The sequence below is a fragment of the Anabrus simplex genome, chromosome 5 (assembly GCF_040414725.1).
Source record: "Anabrus simplex isolate iqAnaSimp1 chromosome 5, ASM4041472v1, whole genome shotgun sequence".
In the NCBI taxonomy this organism is placed as follows: Eukaryota; Metazoa; Arthropoda; class Insecta; order Orthoptera; family Tettigoniidae; genus Anabrus; species Anabrus simplex.
In genome coordinates, this window is record NC_090269.1 from 429941108 (window position 1) to 429959371 (window position 18264).

Consider the following 18264-nt stretch of genomic DNA (forward strand, 5'->3'; position numbering starts at 1 on the left):
TAAATAAATAAATAAATAAATAAATAAATAAATAATGTTGACCAAATGTTTAGTAATTTTTTTTCTGGACTTAATTTTGAATATTACCAAATTATGTTTCACCAGTTATGTTGTACACAGGCCTGTTAATAACCAGGAAAAATCAATGTCAGTTTTGCACATACCAATGGAGTTACTGCCCCAGGGGCATAATCATTAACATTTCTTGTCTCCACATCTATTTTTCTCCTTTTTTCAGCCCTTATTTTCAACCTGGCTTCCTTGGTCATTTCCTGAACAGCTTTTTCTGCTTCTGTAACTTGCTGTAAATCCATCTTCTGAAGAGTGCTCTCCAGGTTCCTCCCTAGTGTGATGCCATAACTTGCAGTCTCTAAACATTAAACAGCATCAAATACTGCAGTTTTATGTACCTACCCTTTCTCATATGCAATGGCTGAAACTTTTGTTCGGATTCTGGGTATTGCCATATAAGCATTTGGCCAGCAGCTTAGAATGACAGAGTTATCCATATAATGATTTTATTTCTTACGAAAGTCGCTGCATATGAGTACAGGAATCTCCTGTTACCTGTGCCTTTTGGTGCCCACACCACGGGTCAACATCTTTTGGGCAAAGTCCATGTACATGTTGCTATATAGACGCCATGTTTAAATGACCAGTTAGGGGATTTGAATAGCCAAAATTTGGGAAAAAAATCATTGAGCCTATAAAGAACACCCTAAGTGATTATATCAGACTTTTTTTTAAAAGCTGATACTTTGACCACAGAACACTTCCCGATGCCCTTTTGAGGAACGTCAGGTCTCTTGTCACGCCGATGCATTTTCTCTTCGGCGTTTACTCGGTTTATTTCCATTTTTTTTCTTCACAAAGGCCCAAATTAATTCTGTACCGTTCATATCACTGCGAGCTAGTGGCAACCAGATCAGAGGTCCAAAGCCCTCATGAGAAAAACTGATGGGGAATGTTTTTCATGACCTCTTAGTAACAGTTGTTTCAATGCTAATCACAGGCAATTATTAAATAACGGCGGAAAATTTGAAACAAACGGCGAAGCAAATAATACTGTACATGCAACCTGAAATCGGTATTTGCAGCTCCGAGCAAGGCGCGGTATCCCGCACTATCGCGGAAACGTCGCAGACTTTCCCTGCACCGGCCACCTGCTGATTCGTATCATTCTGTTCAGTACAAATATAAACTGTTGTAAAAAGGTAAATTAATTTACGTATTTCACGATCATACTACATATTCATCAAAGATCACAGCGCGACCAAGACCGCAATTTTCCAATCCTGGAACATCAATCTCTGAAATGTAAAAACAATGTTAAAAATATCACAATGTATTAAGGGTTGAAATTTGGGCTCGGTCAGATGACAGGTTTCTGCGAAACCATATCTTAAAATTGGTGCATTGTTGTAACACATTTAAAACAGGCACTTTGTTCTCCCTATGATACATTGAAATATAAATTTAAAATTGGAAGCCTTTATCACCTAACTTGAAATGAAACGAGGAAGATGGTGGTGTTAATGGATTTTCTGTAGGCCTATTGGTTATTTCATAAACAGCATCCGAACTTGAGTACACATAATATTTTGGTGACAGTAGTTGAGATTTTAAATAATCTTGAACAAGGAACTCGCTGTCTGCATGCGCTTGTTTGTGTTCATGGAACTTGCATCAAATATTTTTCTAGCATTGATAGCATGTCGTTTCAGGTGAGACCCGACCAAAGCATCATCCTCTGTGTTAGTGTTCCCCAAATGTGAATAAAGTGTTACAATGAAAGAAAAATAATTATGGAATCTTCACAGGTTCGTTATGAGACCAAACATATTTATGCATTAAAAACTGTACCCGCGTAGCACCTAATGTGACTCAACTATAAAAAGGAACCACGTCCGACGGCAGTGAAAACTGAGCCAAGGTTATAGCTACTCGAAGTTGAGAAGGAGATTGTGTAATCCTGATATAGCTTATAGATAGAGAACCTCTAAACAATACCATAGCCAGATTATCCTACAGTTCAGAGGATAAAACTTGGAAAAATTGCAGCCAGACTTTTGTTACAACCAGCTGCCCTTCTCTGTTCGGGTTCATGAGAAGTAATTCTGTATATTATTTATAGAAGGCATAGCTAGAATACGCTACAATTGAAGCGGAATACTTAGATAAATTACAGTCTGGCAGGTTTCAATCCTGAAACGGGAAAGCTATTACAAACCTTGTCGTGGGAGCACTACACAACTCAAAGTGCAACAAGTAAGATGCCAGCAGGTTCAACCGATTCTTGACCCCACCGTGGTTGTCGTGTTTACTTGTATGTCACGATATCGGTTTTGCAGGCGTGGAGATCTACGAGCCTTATTTATTAACCACGATAGTTATTTAGAAGGTAAACCGCATTCTTCTCAAAATAGACTGCAAGAAAAAAGATGCTCGATTTTGATCACTAGATGATGAATTCGAAGCAGTCGAAACGGATTCGGGGCGGACAACGGCACCTGTATTATTCAAGTAGATCGTCGTTAGAAATAAAGGATCTTAAGCCATGTTGATCTTCTGGAGGGAGTGTCGCAAAGTTTCTTCTTATAAATAGCGAACCCTGTTCATTAAGAATAGCCAGACTGAGTGGCTCAGACGATTGAGACGCTGGCTTTCTGACCCCAACTTGGCAGGTTCGATTCTGGCTCAGTCCGGTGGTATTTGAAGGTAATCAAATGCGTCAGCCTCCTGTCGGTAGATTTACTGGAACATACAAACCTCCTGCGGAACTAAATTCCGGCACATTGGCATCTCCGAAAACCGTAAAAGTAGTTGATGGACGTAAAGCCAATATGCATGCTAACAGTAAGCAAAGCGTCATGGAAACAACTACTACGCAAATCCGCGCACCCACGACAAATCAAATGTGGCCTGACTATTTCAAGTATCAAATGTCTCCACTGCTAGATGGCGCACTCGACAGGGGTACACAATCTCTACTGCGCAGTCGAGTCTCACGAACCTAGTTCAGGGCTCCAGTACTAGATGGCTCTCGACTGCGGATGTTTTACCACTAAGGAGTGGGATAAGTGGGATACCCATCAAAGGGGACAGAGAAGCCCTGTCAAGGGGCGGAGCATTCCCTAAAGATACGGGACAGCGGGCTCAAAGGGTTAGACCAGCCCGCTCAAAGGGATGGGATAGTAGGACAGAACCCAAATCGGGGTTGTCACCGCTTTCATGTAGAAATCCCCGGGATGCCATGCGTCACGTGCAGGGCGCCGCCATCTTGCTTACTAGGCTGGGGCAGCCTCTACATTTCTTATCTAATTATTAATAATTTTATTATTAGAACGTATCTTACAGAAAATGTAAATATACTAATATTTACTGTAGTAAATTATGTTAATAGCTTTTTATTAATTTGTTTTATTGTATTATTATTATTATTATTATTATTATTATTATTATTATTATTATTATTATTATTATTATGACAGTATGCCTTCTTTGAAATGTAAATAGTTCAGCCAAAAGTGTAGTTTTTATTTTCTGCACCAGTGACATAATAGAAGCATGTCTTATTAACGTAGATACTGTTCTTATCTCTATGAATTATTGACGAACTGAAGATCCGTATAGGCCGACAAGTAATTGGGCTGCCCTCTGGTTGAATTCCAAACTGTGCCTCACCGGGCGAGTTGGCCGTGCGGTTAGGAGCGCGCAGCTGTGAGCTCGCATCCGGGAGATAGTGGGTTCGAACCCCACACTTCGCAGCCCTGTAGATGGATTTCTGTGATTTCCCATTGTCATACCAGGCCCTTTCCTGTCCCATCGTCGCCATAAGACCTATCTGTGTTGGTGCGATGTAAACCAACCTGTAAAGGAAACCATAAACGTTATGATTCCCAATTCCTCAGGGGGCTTGAAACCTGGTCTAATTTCTGTTCATATATTTAGGCTCATAAGGGCCCCTATAAATTTTCGGGGTATTCTTGGAGATATAAGTAGCCTGCAAGCTGATAAAATGCTTACAATTGAAGAACGAAGGAAGAAAACATGAAAGGCATAAATGATAAGTAAGTTTTGAGGTATTCATTATTGATTTGGAAACCGGTGTTCGACTTGCAATTGGTGGGTAGTGATAGGCAGTGCTCTCGGTCGAAACTCTCGAGACTCACGTCACAGATCCCGAGCCACTCGCGAGAATCTCGAGACCTATTCTCTTGTGCTGCGATCTGTGCGACGCCCCAGTAACTAGGAGTGTAAACTTGATAGTATATCACAGGGGCGGCTTTTCAGGTGAAGTAGGTGAAGTGCCACTTCACCACTTACCTTTAACATAATGAATTACTTAAATTTATTTTTCTTATGACATTTGTTGGTTTTACGGAAAGAAAATGTTTTAGTGTACGGCGTTTGGAGCACCTCATCACCTGATGAGAACCAGGGGAACTCACGAAAGCGCCGGCTGTGGGCCACAGTACGGTGCGTGAGACTGAGTGAAGACGAGAGATTCCGCAGCTGCCTCTACCTCCCAAGTGCTCCCTCGTAGCGCTTGGCCTTGGCGCTTGCCGAGACAACCGTGACGTCACCCGCGTACTTTCCACATAGCGGAATGTGCTAGTGAAGTTATCGGAAGATCGGAATGTTTCGTCTTCCCTGCGTCATCCTGTGTGAAGTACGTGTACCTACGATTCGTGGTTCATTCGTAGCGTTGTGCTGTTTATTTAAATATGTATCCTATTTATGACATAGTGTGCATTTTATTATAAAGCATTTTCACGTTGGAGAAACGAAGATCAGAATGGAGTTCTACGTTTTGATCACCCTACTGAATCACTGCAAATTTGTGCTACAAAAGAAGTGAAGCATTCCGGTAAATCTTACAATCTTAGTTTCAAACGATCATGGTTTAAGGAATTTCCATGGTTGTGCTCCTCTCCAGCTCTACAGAAGTTGTTTTGTTGGGCCTGCTTGCCTTTTATAAAAAAATGTCACGTTTGGAATAAAGAAGGATTTTCAGCCCTTTTGAACATAACACGTTCTTTACATAAGCACCCAGACTCTGCAGAACATAAAATACGGCAGCTAGATTTCAAGACATTGGAAACAAACCAAAATACGATCTCTGATGTCCTGAAGGAAAATGCCAGACTGTATATTGTAATTGTACAGTTCAGTTATAAATGTACATTTAAATAGGCTTTTCCTTCAGTTGGTAATTGATGCAGTGCTCTATTTAAGTAAGCAAGAACTAGCTTTTCGTGGTCATGACGAAACATGAAATTCAATAAATCATGGTCACGTGCTGGTCCCTCCGCCAGTCACAGGTACGAGTACAAAACAACCAAAAACAACACGTAGTTCCGAAATCTTGTCCTCCTCTGTCGTGTAGTGGTTAGTGTGATTAGCTGCTACCCCGGAGGCCCGGGTTCGGTTCCCGGCTCTGCCACGAAATTTGAAAAGTGGTACGAAGGCTGGAACGGGGTCCACTCAGCCTCGGGAGATCAACTGAGTAGAGGTGGACTCGATTCCCACCTCAGCCATCCTGGAAGTGGTTTTTCGTGGTTTCCCCACTTCTCCTCCGGGCAAATGCCGGGATGGTACCTAACATAAGGTCACGACCGCTTCCTTCCCTCTTCCTTGTCTATCCCTTCCAATCAGCATATCAGGTGAGGCCGCCTGGGAGAGGTACTGGTCATCCTCCCCAGTTGTATCCCACGACTCAGAGTCTGAAGTTCCAGGACACTGTCCCTGAGGCGGTAGATGTGGAATCCCTCGATGAGTCTGAGGGAAAAACCAACCCTGGAGGGAAAACAGATTAAGGAAGAAAGAAAGAAAGGAAGGAAGAAGTTCCTAAATCTGTCGCTCGAAACCGAACGGGTAATAGCTCTCCACCATACTTTACAGCCACGAGCCGCCACTGGTATATCACAAGCGTTTATTGTGTGAAATGATGTTCTCATATGGAAACATGTGTGTCGATAAATGTTGTCAAGAGCCTGGAAAAGTCCTGCATGTTCAACTATGAACCCTTTTATACCATTAACGAAAGTGAAAACAGAATGTCAGTATCTTAAACCTTCCAAGATTTATTTGAGGTGGACATCTTAGCTGAATAACTCTGCATAATTTGTGAATAATTGTAGATAGGTTGTCCACCTACTTGGATACTAGAGGCGTGCATTATTCGAACCTGAGAAAGGGCAAGAAATGCCTTGCTGCATATGCAACCACCATTACACGTGAGTGGAACGTGTAATGTAAAATGCCCGATTTTGCTCCAATTATTTGGACAGGATGGTGATAGGCCGAATCTCCTGTGCTGCTATCTGTGCGACGTCCCAGTAACCACGAACATAAGCTTGATATATTATCAACAATTCTCACATGGGAACGTTTGTGTGCCGATAAATTGTGTCAAAAGCATAGAAAAGTACTGCATGTTCAACTATGATCACCTGAATACCATTAACGAAAGTGAAAACAGAATGCCAGTATCTTAAACGATGAGGTGGACATCTTAGCTGAATAACCTTGCATATTTTTTATTAACTGTAGATAGGATGTAAACCCACCTGGATACTTCGGAATTATTATCGACATGAGAGCTTCTTGTGATGCTGGCCGGACTGGAAGTGTTCTCTGTGATGATTCCTCTTCAGTGATATGTGTTTCTAAGTGCCGGGTCATCCAGAAGTGTTTCTGCTGACGTATTTTACTTTCCTTGAATAAACAATACAGCGGGCTGTGCTATGTGACATCTCATCAAAATAACCGACATCCACGACTTACGTTGCGTTTAGGACATCGTTCTAAAGTTGTCGCGTACAATTAGTCACAGTTACACATTGCACCGTCATATACTGAAGCACCTAATTATGACGCGAATACTCTATAAAATTATGAAGAATGATTTTCTGTATGTATATCTGAAACACAAGCAGTGGTCATATGATATTGAGTGTAGGGTCTAATAATGATGTACACCTACATTAGCCGTCACTTTCTGTACTTAGCCTACTCATTGGTGTACTTGCCGCTGCATACAATGCCAGAATGCGCATCCTTTATAACTTATTATACTGCGTCAAAATATACCTCTGTAGAAATGAACGTTCTAGTCGCTTGTTGACACGTAGTTACGGAATGGAGCAGGTCCGCGTACACGGCATAAAAGAACATTCTGCTCCATCTACCTGTAGACCCAAAACACGCAGCTCGCCACACAACGCTTCCGAGATCTCTAGAAATTTCTCGACCGGACGAGTTGGTCATGCGGTTGGAGACGCGCGGCTGTGAGCTTGTGGGTTCGAATCCCACTGTCGGCAGCCCCGAAGATGGTTTTCTGTGGTTTCTCATTTTCACACCAGCCAAATGCTGGGGCTGTACCTTAATTAAGGCCACGGCCGATTCCTTACAACTCCTAGGCCTTTCATTTCCCATCGTCGTCATAAGACCTATCTGTGCCGGTGCGATGTAAAGCCACTAGCATACCCTATCCCATGTCCATAAAATCCTTCATTCTTCACAGCCATTTTACCTTACTTCATATTTCAAATGCGTATCTTCTTATCACAGCCTTAACACCAGGTCTACTAATAATTCCATCCTTGCTTTGCCTACCTATTGATCTGCCATCTACGATAAATCAGTCACGGCAATTGTTTGCCGGGAGTGGAACCTTCTTCCCGAAAGTATCAGAGGGTTAAGCGCTATTAGCACTTTCAAGGAAGAACTTGGAGACATTTTAAACACCAGTAAGGATCATCTGTATACTTGATGATGCTACTCACAACCCTTCTGTTGTCATGGGTGTTCTGGGAGAAGATTAGTCTAAAATTCTTACCCGGTCTGTTTCTCAGATGTTATTAAATTTTATGTACTACCTCTTTTTGACATGTAAGATATTAGTTTTAAGAATTTATCCTTTTATTGTATATAATTTATTTCCTCTTAATTTAATCGTATCACTCATCATTCTTGTATTACTATTAATTTAAGTAGTATTAAATCTATTATTGTAAAGTGATACAATGTGATATATGTATAGTTCAGTTCCCGAAGTGGACAGTCACCATCTTCGAGGGGCCTAACTTCACAGGGCCTAGTTTTACGGGCAGATGCCCTTCCCGACGTGTACATTCGCCATCTTGGAGGAGTCTAACTTTATAGGACCTAGTTTCACGGCCAGGTACTCTTCCCGACGTGAACAGTCGCCATCTTGGAGGGGCCTAACCTTACTTTAACGGCCAGATGCCCTCTCTGACGTCAAAAGTCGCCATCTTTGATGGGCCTAACGTAATTTCAATGCCTAGATGCCCTTCCTGCCGCCATCTTGAGTAGTAGGGCAATGCGTGTTCTCACGACGCCATTTTGAGTAGTGGGGCAATGGGGATTCGCGTAAGAGAGCAAGCCGAACCCCATAGAGGCGCCTAACCTCGCTTTTACGGTTACATGCCCTTCCCGACGCCACCTTGTGTAGTTGGGCAATAGAAATTCTCGGATTTTGCCGACACCATCGTGAGTAGTAGAGCAATGAGGATTCGCATAGGACAGCACACCCAACCACATTAAACATGACCTATTTTTACGGTCAGATGCCCTTCCCGACGCCATTTTGGAGGGGCGTAACTACACAGGGCACAGTTTTACGGTCATATGACCTTCCCATCGCCATTTTGACGCTCACACTAGAGGGGGCACATATGACCTAACCTAGTCGTATGGTCAGATGCCTTTCCCGACGCCATCTTGGAGGGGCCTAAGTATACAGGGCCAAGTTTGACGGACATATGCCCCTCCCGCCACCATCTTGGAGGACCTGACCACACAGGGCACAGTTTTGCGGTCAGATGATCTTCCGGTCGCCATTTTGATCCTACCACCAGAGGGAGCAAGAGGTCAGCTAAGATGCACCTGTGTTATCGTGTGGTGACGAACAAGTCTAAACATGCTTAACTATGATGACGTGATCATATCTTAAGCCTTTACGCACCCATCCGACAGACTGTCTCCAACAGGACTGAGTACGAAACATACTAAGGTTATTCTATTTTTAACATGCAGCGATGACGTCGACATGGTTATGCAGGTTTAGACTTGTCACACTCTAGTAAACTGAAGCCTTTTATAGATTAGATTGTATGAGTGTGAATATTATCGATAGGCGTAAGGAGGCAAAGGAATGCAACAAGTAGAACATTTTGAATTTAATGAAATATTTATTGTATATTTATTTACAGAAGTAAACAAACGACTGCCGGTTATACAACAGTCTTGGTTATGCTGCCGACAAGGTTGCTGTACTCCTTAACAGCTTGCTGCGAAGAGGTAGCATGTTTCCAAAATTGTATTGTCCCCTGCAACATTCAAATTAAACAAAACATTTATTGTTTATAAAATTATTTTTTAAATATATTATACTATGTATGTTATGTTTTACAAAGAAGTTAATGCAGTTCTTACCTTGTTGTTATTCATGTATTTTGTTCCTCTAATGAAGGGAAAAATTTCATCCATACACTGTGTGCAGTTTTCAACCTTAGGATTAGGTCCGTCTCAATCATCCGAACTATTTTTACGTTGACGCTTGTAATGACGTTGACAGGGTCTGCATGAAGCTACATCGATGGACATCTTACTGTGGAGAGGAAGGATGTCCCAAAAAGCACCTACGAATGGAGAAGCATACGTAGATAAAAATCCTGGTGGTAAACATTGAATCAGATGTTTTAGGCATCTGATATAAGGTTCCATGTTTATAGAACATCTTAATAGCCTCACTTACTTGTGTGAGATAAATAAGATGTTGCGTATTAGTTACACTGATAGACGAACAGCATGCACAATCACAGTTTTGTTTGTTATCAAGACGATTTCTGTAACCGTGAAGTATTTTTCTTCTTTCGGTTCCATAGTGCACGATGTAGAAACACACACTAATGTTTATGATAAAGGGCTATCCTTATTTATAGTCTTGTAACAATATTCGTTAGCGGATGGTAAGTAACATCACTCATGTGAATAATAAGACAATAGGCTGTTGTGTTAGCAGGAATGTTTTCAGATGTTTCAAATTCTAAACGAATATCTACAGGAGATTCTTTTATAGGTTCTTCATGATAACAGCAGTCTATAACCACAATCGATGCTTTATTTTTAAATTCTTCAGATGAAAACAGCGGACGATCTTCTTCCTGATAATACGATGATTGGAATTTACAAAACATGTCATAGAGCGACTCAAATTTATTTTCCTCAAAATTAATGTCCATGTTTTCGTATGGATACGCAGTTCCGTTGAGATATAGTCTAATATTTCTTAATTCACAGTGATCAAACTGTGAGCCATCTTTTTCATGGTTGAATTTATGATGGGTTTGAAATCCAAAAATAATATACAATGGATTTTCAGTAAAACGTGACGTTTTAACAGCATAGCTATGCTTGTTTTTAGGTGGTAACACAGCATATTCATGCATCTCCCAACTTCGAAAACGTATAGGTTGAGCAATCGAAGTTTCTCTCGATCAGATAATGTTACATGTGGAATCCTCCACCATATACGATGAAGTGTAATTTTCGAGTCTACTGGCGTTTCTGCTGCTTTAAGAGAATTGTAATCACTTCGATCACGAATCAGAATTAGCTCTTGTTTAGCGTTGATTATAATACGTCTAAAGTCTTCTGCGAAGCCGATAGTATGTTCCAATGATAACATACCTGTAAAAGTTATGTTCTTATTAATAATCCAGTTAAGGGAATCTTGGAGACTGTTCTGTGAGAAAGTGGAATCACACTAAAAAAGCAAGGCTCCAGAAGTTTCTAAAAGCAACCCATATAAATCAAGTGGGGGCAATGGAGAAACCAAATGGGTCATTTATTCAGGCGGGGAGAGACACTCTGGAGATACTAATGGCGTGTCACTTTCCTGAGGCTGAGGAGGTGACAGAAGAAGAAACTGTTGGAACAGAGACCGGACTCGAAGAGCAGACTAGAACTGTGCCAAAAGAATAATAAAACATAACCATGTAAAATGGGTAATCTATACGCTTCATCCTATAAAGGCTTCGGGGCCAGATGAGATACTTCCGATACTCCTACAGGAAGGACGCGAGATACCCGTCAATGCCCTGACGGACCTTTCCAGAGCTAGTCTAGCTTTAGGGTACGTGCCGATATCATGGTCTGAAGCTAAAGCTGTATTCATAACTAAGCCTGGAAGGGCAAATTATGCCCAAGCCAAAGCATGACCATTATGTTTAACCTTATTCATGCTGAAAGCAATGGAGAAAATTCTGGATGAATATATCAGAAGAACGGTGCAACTGAACTCAACGTTACATGAAAATCAGTTTGCATATAGACCTGGCAGATCCACTAAAGTAGTACTCCACCAGTTGGTTTGTAAACTAGAAGAAAGCCTAGAATATAAAGAAATTGCACTGGCGGCATTTCTAGATATAGAAGGAGCCTTCAGCAGTATAACCTATGACTCTATGATCAAAGCATTGGAAAAAAAGCAAGGTGAGTAAAACCGTTGTCAAATGGATTAAATCCATGTTAGACGGAAGGAGGATAAATGCAACCCCGTTTGGGGAAACGCTGACGGTTATGGCCACCCAAGGCTGTGCTCAGGGAGGAGTTCCTTCGCATCTGCTGTGGAACCTCGTGGTGAACAAAATCATAGCTTGGCTCAACGAACAGGGTTTTTATACACAAGGATACGCAGATGACCTAGTGATTGTGGTACGAGTTAAGGTGATGATTGTTATCCAGGACATCACGCAAAGATTGCTTAACCTTGTGGAGAACTGTGTCGGGAAGAACAACTATCAGTCAACCCGAACAAGATAACTCTGGTTCCTTTTATAAGACGGAGAAAATTAGAGGGAAGGAGATCACTGAAGCTCTTTGGGCAAGATATATATGGAAGAACAGGCACTGCACCTAGGTGCAGTGTTAGATACAAATCTAACCTGGAATCCACATTTAGAAAGGAACATAACCTGGGCCAAGAACTTGCTGTATGCATCTAAAAGAGCCGTCGGGAGACATGGCGCCTAAGACCATCAATGGTAATTTGGATATACACGATGATCATTTGACCGTTGATGGCCTATGCTGCAATCATCTGGTGGCAGAAAGTAAGTCAAGGAAAAGTTAGCAGTAGATTGTATAGCCTACACAGAATGGCATGAATAGCCACAAGTGGGGCTATGAGAAGTACGCCTACAGAATCTTGAATACTTTACTAAATCTCCCATCACTATGCAATTTCATAAAAAGGACAGGCTGGAATGAGTTCATATAGATTGGCACGATCAGAGTGCTGGAATGCTCAAAGACCCATGCTAGGACACTGTAAAATTAACAGAGTAATAACGGAGGAAGTTCGACATATGCCTTCTGATCATATGACACTGTGCCAAAGTACAAATTTGAAAAACCGTTTGAGACCGAAATAATAAAAAAAGAAGACTGGGGTATCAACAAATGGAACACTGAAAAAGAAGATATAGTGTGGTGGACTGATGGCTCAATGACTGTGGATGGCACAGGAGGAGGATCAACGGGGGGAAGACCTGAGAGATCAATCCAGATGAGCCTGGGCAGACACACTACAGTCTTTCAAGCTGAAGGGATAGCGATCACAATATGTCTTCAAGAAAATCTGAAAATGAACTACAGGAATAAGAACATTTTCATATTTACGGACAGCCAAGCGGCCATTTAGGCACTAGAATCAGTCCGGATAATATCCAGAATTTTCTGGCATTGCCATTCACTTCTCCTGAAGCTCTCAAAGTATAATATTGTCAAAATAATATGAGTACCAGGGCATGCAGGTGTAGAAGGAAATGAAAAGACAGATAAACTGGCCAGGAAAGGAGGAGAAACACATTTTGTAGGCCCAGAACCTGTATGCGGGATTTCGTATGGACAAGCCCGACACTACATATGAAAATGGGTACAAAAGAAACAAATGGAAAACTAGAAAAGTACTCCAGGATGCAGGCTTGCAACGGAACTGATAAAAGGACCAAACAAGAAGCATACCAAAGAACTGTTGAAACTCAGCAGAGAAAATATAAGATGGGTAGTTGGACTGTTGACAGGACACTGCCATCTGAAAAAACACCTAGATAGAATTGGAGTAATAAAAGACAATATATGTATGAAAGGCAATGAAGCAGTGGAATCAGCTAAACACACACTTTTCGAATGTGTGGCGCTAGGTAGAATTAGACTCTCCACTCTAGGACTACTAGGTGAAGAGAGAGAAAAATCCAAGAAGAACCAATAAGAACAACCTGCAGCTTTGTGAAGGGAGCAGGTATATCTAGGTGGGAATGAAGGATAAACATTGTAGCAAAAGATTTTAGAGGTCGACGCTAATTAGGAACTAATATTTCGGCCCCATGAAGAAAAGAAGAGGAATCATCCAGTTGTTAGTAGCTTTTTGGACACCATCCTGCCATAAGTACAAGATTACTGTCTTCATCATAAAAAGAAGGGTAGAGTTTCATTGCACTTGTAATACCAAAATTCTTCGATCTATTTACACATTATTTACTTCATATCACGCTTCAGAAAAGAGAAAAGCTTCGCCATGGTTGTTTAGTTGAGATGTGCTTGGTCCACTTCCATCTACTTTATCTAGTCGTCCTTCAATATAGAGATAGCTCTCGTGTGGTAGGGGGTATACATCTTGCTGATTAATGATAAAGCGAATTTCACCATTGTTATTCAATCCAAGCGTAAAAGGTTGATAGGAATGAAGCCCACTTCGTACTACACCTTCACGTGTTTCTACTGTGTATATAATATCTAGCATTTCTTCCATTTTGTTGTTGTAGCCTATAACCTAAATCTTGAAGTAATGGATCTGCTTATGGTTATCTGTTAACTCGTTGAATGTTCGCAAACATGTGGTATGTCTTCGGAATGTACACCGTGTTTTATTGATTTTTTCACACTGCTTTAAGATGAAGTTTGTAAGCTACGTAGGTGTGCCGATCTAAATTAAAAAGCTGATTATGTTTATTCACAAGCCTAAGAGTAATGTTAGTAATGTGTTTTACTACTGACGGTTTCTCACGAATAGTATTTCCATTTTCCTCTGTAATAATAAAGTCGTGCAGGATGTCCGAATGTTGCTGATTACTATTCATGTCTGTAATAATATTACAAGTAATGTTCACACAATGATTATCGTAGTGTTAGAGGTTGATCAGTATGAACTCCCTTGGTGAAAATCCAAAAAATTAAACAAGACCTGCAATATGTTTCACAATTCGTATTTATTTTAGAATATATACACATTCTTTCATGAAGTAAATTTGTTTTGCCCTTTCTTTCATAGATTATTTTTCTGTCTTCGCTGTTTAATGCCACTTCTAGTAACAGTTTTCCTTTTATTGCACCGGCAACGACAAGTGCTGCTATCTTCTCAGTTGTGAATTGTTTTGACGATAAGCAATGTAATGCTCTTTGCAGGCAGCATCTAACATATTAGTACCAGAATTACCACGTGCGAAAAGGGCGTCAAGTCGTATTCCAGAGCCGCAGTGCTGGTAAGTAGGATGATGGTGCTCAAAGGGAAGAAGAGCAATCACCTTATTGATGAGTCCGTGCCCAACGTGCTTCCTCAAGTTTCTCCCAGCACGTTTCTTTACCTTTTTCTGAGACAACGTGTTTACTCTTTTCGCAGCCATGATAAGTGTTTATAAGCGAAGACAACTCGTTAGTTTTAGGTCCGTAATACAGATTAATGAGTTGACTTGTACGACACTGTCTCGCTGAAGATCTCCCAGCTAAACTAACTTGTTCATGATGTAAACTACACGTTTGAAGCTCTGACAAGACAGGATCTTGAGTCCACTCACGAGACACCTTATCCCAGATCCTCTTTACAGCACTCGCAACTACATTAACCAAAAATGCTTTTGGCAATGCATTCACCTCTTCTTCAGTAAAAGTGTTTAGTTTCTTTCTGCATGTTTAAAACTTTACAATTGCCTTTTCAACTGCGTTACACTTAGTATAAGATAGAAATGACATGATGTCCTTATTTTTCAAACGTCTCTTTTGCACTGACGTCATTTCGACACTGCAATTTACATATGTTGTTCACCTCCCGGCATGCAGTGTATCACGCCGTAAGAGTTATGAACGTTTAGACTTGTTCGTCACTGTCGGATGGAGTCATAAAGCCATGAGACGACCTCTTAAAATCGCTCACGCTGTAACGTCTCGTTATTTTTCCGTCGGACAGAGACTTAAATTCATAAGCAGAGTAAAACTGGCCAGACCCCGCCAAAATGGTGTCTGAAAGGATAGGCCCCTTCAGAATGACGTCTGCGTGTGGTTAGGCTTGCTCTCATACGCAAGGATATGACTGTGACATCACGTTACTTCTCTGTCGGATGGAGACGTAAATCCATAAGCAGACCACACGATAACACAGGTGCATCTTAACTGACCTCTTGCCAGCACTAGTAGGAGGATCAAAATGGCGACGGGAAGATCATCTGACCGTAAAACTGTGCCCTGTCCATTACGACGTCGGGAAGGGCATCTGACCATAAAACTAGGTTAGTACATATGTGCTCCCTCTAGTATGAGGATCAAAATGCCGATGGGAAGTTCAAATCACCGTAAAACTCTGCCCTGTGTAGTTAGGCCCCTCCAAGATGGCGTCGGGAGGGGCATATGTCCGTAAAACTGCTACCTGTGTAGTTTGGCACCTCTATGATGACGTCTGGAAGGGCATCTGACCATAAAACTAGGTTAGGTCATATGTGCCCCCTCTGGTATGAGGATCAAAATGCCGATGGGAAGTTCATCTGACCGTAAAACTGTGTCCTGAGTAGTTCGGCCCCTCCAAGATAGCGACTGTCCTCGTGAGGAAGGGCATCTGCCCGTTAAAGTAAGGTTAGGCCCCTCCAAGATGGCGACTGTGAGGTTAGGCTTGCTCTCTTATACAAAAGTCAGGAAGGGCAGCTGACCGTAAAAGTGAGGTTAGGACCCTCCAAGAAGGCGTCTGTAAGGCAATGCTCGCTCTCTTATGCAAATTCCGCGACTCGGCACAGCCCTACTACTAGGGGCAATGACCTCTGGTTCAGAACCCGTATAGGTATACTACTAGGGGTCAATGACATCGGGTGCTGACTCAGCAACAAAAAATGCTGACGAGGTGGTTTAGAACATACATAGCCTTATTATTTTTACCAATAATTAACTAGAAGGAAGAGAGGCTAAGCTAGGATATAAAAATAAGCATAATTAAGGAGCTTATTTAAATCCTTGCTGATTTAACAATTTCTGTAAACATTTACAACAATAATAATAATAATAATAATAATAATAATAATAATAATAATAATAATAATAATAATAATAATAATAATCATAGTGTGGAATAGGAATTAAAAGCGAGTATAGTATAAATAAACAAATATATACATTTTAATTATTAAATTAATTAACAGCAAAGTGATTGAGGTTATACAAGGTGAAGTGAACTACGTGAGAAAGGTGATTTTCAAGGTGATGCGTTATGGGCAAACGGGTGTATTTTGGATACCCTATTATCCAATTGTAATACGCATTTTCACTGATGTCAGTTGAATTTGTTTGTGTTACAGTCATATTGAATCGACATTGATACCAGAAGAAGCATTTGAGGATAATGAATACGGGAGATATCCAAATTGTAGTTGAAGGTAAGCAAGAGGCACATTTTGTAAATAAGTTTTTATATTCATTAGAATGGGCCCAGAGGTATGCACATATTGTATCCTCCCCCCCCCCCGATTTCCAGACTGTTGTTATTAATAAATGTTTATTGTTTTTTGTTATGTTTCATTGTGCCATTGTTACCTATCCAATCACGTATGCCCTGCGAAAAGTAAATCTTAAAAGAACTGTCCTGACATAGCAAAATCGGCGAACGTTCCACCCGTGGGACTCTCGCTCCGCCGATTGAGCGACCCCCGAAAAGGGGACAGAAACAATCAGACACATACCAGTGTTTTATTCATTCATATCTTGTTTTCGCCTGACTGGTGAAGTCACAGACACACAGTAAATACACAGGCAGAGTTCTGTCTAGTTTTATTGGTGCTAGTGTAGCCGAAAGCTTTCCCACGCTGCCATCTTAAGTCACACCACAAATTGGCTGGAATCATACAAGTTACCAGTACTGTGCTAAGGAAGCTGGTCGGTAGATGCAGAATGGGTTTTGGCCCTTCGGTTTCGTCCCTTAAGAGGTCACGGCTTGTCCGTGGTCCAACAGCTCTGTACTCTGACCGGCCAACCGAGCAGAGTAAAGGTGGCCACGGCTTTACCGTGGCTCTACGCCTCTGCATTCGGGAGACGGTATAGAGGCACAGGGCTGGACTTAACGCCTGGCCCCACCCGTCGGCTGTCCTGAGAACGGTTTTCCGTGGTTTTCCATTCTCCTGCACTAAGGCGAATGCCGGTACAGTTCGTAGTTTAGGCCACGGCCGCCCACCCCCTCACCTTCACCGCACATCTCCTTCACTGTAACAAATCTCCCAGCCTGAGAGACGGCGTAACCGTCTGAGAGGCCCGCCTCCCCCCTTCGGGGGAGGAATGGAAACGTATAGTAGTAGTTGTAGTAAGTGAAGCTATGGTTTCTGTTGTTTTATGCACATTTCAAAATTAATTTTCAGCAAATTACAAAGTGGCAGAATGGTGAATACATGCACAGTGTTTGAGCTTAGCTTTTCCTATTCTCAAAAAGGAAAAATAAATAATAATAGGCCTAATGCTATATGCTTTGCGTCCCACTAACTACTTACAAGGTTTTAGGAGACGCGGAGATGCCGAAATTTTGTCCCGCAGGAGAAAGAAAGGAAAGAGTAGGAGGTTTCATTACATCAATAAGTGGCTTACATATGCACATCAACACGTTGTTCGTTAGTTATTAATGTACTTACATTTATCAGTTCTATATAGGGCCTATTAATGATACCTTATGTAGAAAGCAGAGACCACTTGCTTCTGACTTACTTGTTCATGCATGCAAATTTACTGACAAAGGGACCTTCAGGTAGCCGGTTTATTTTCTCTACTTATACGGTAGTGCGTGACGTTTATCGTCTCGAATATAAATGACCCAAAGCCACTGGGCTGGAATATCAGACATTCTTGAGAACATCGGCTTTGATAAATGTCCAGTACTTTATGTCAACTAAACTTTAAAGAAGTAGCAAGAGAGCGTGTAGGTCGGTGGGTAGC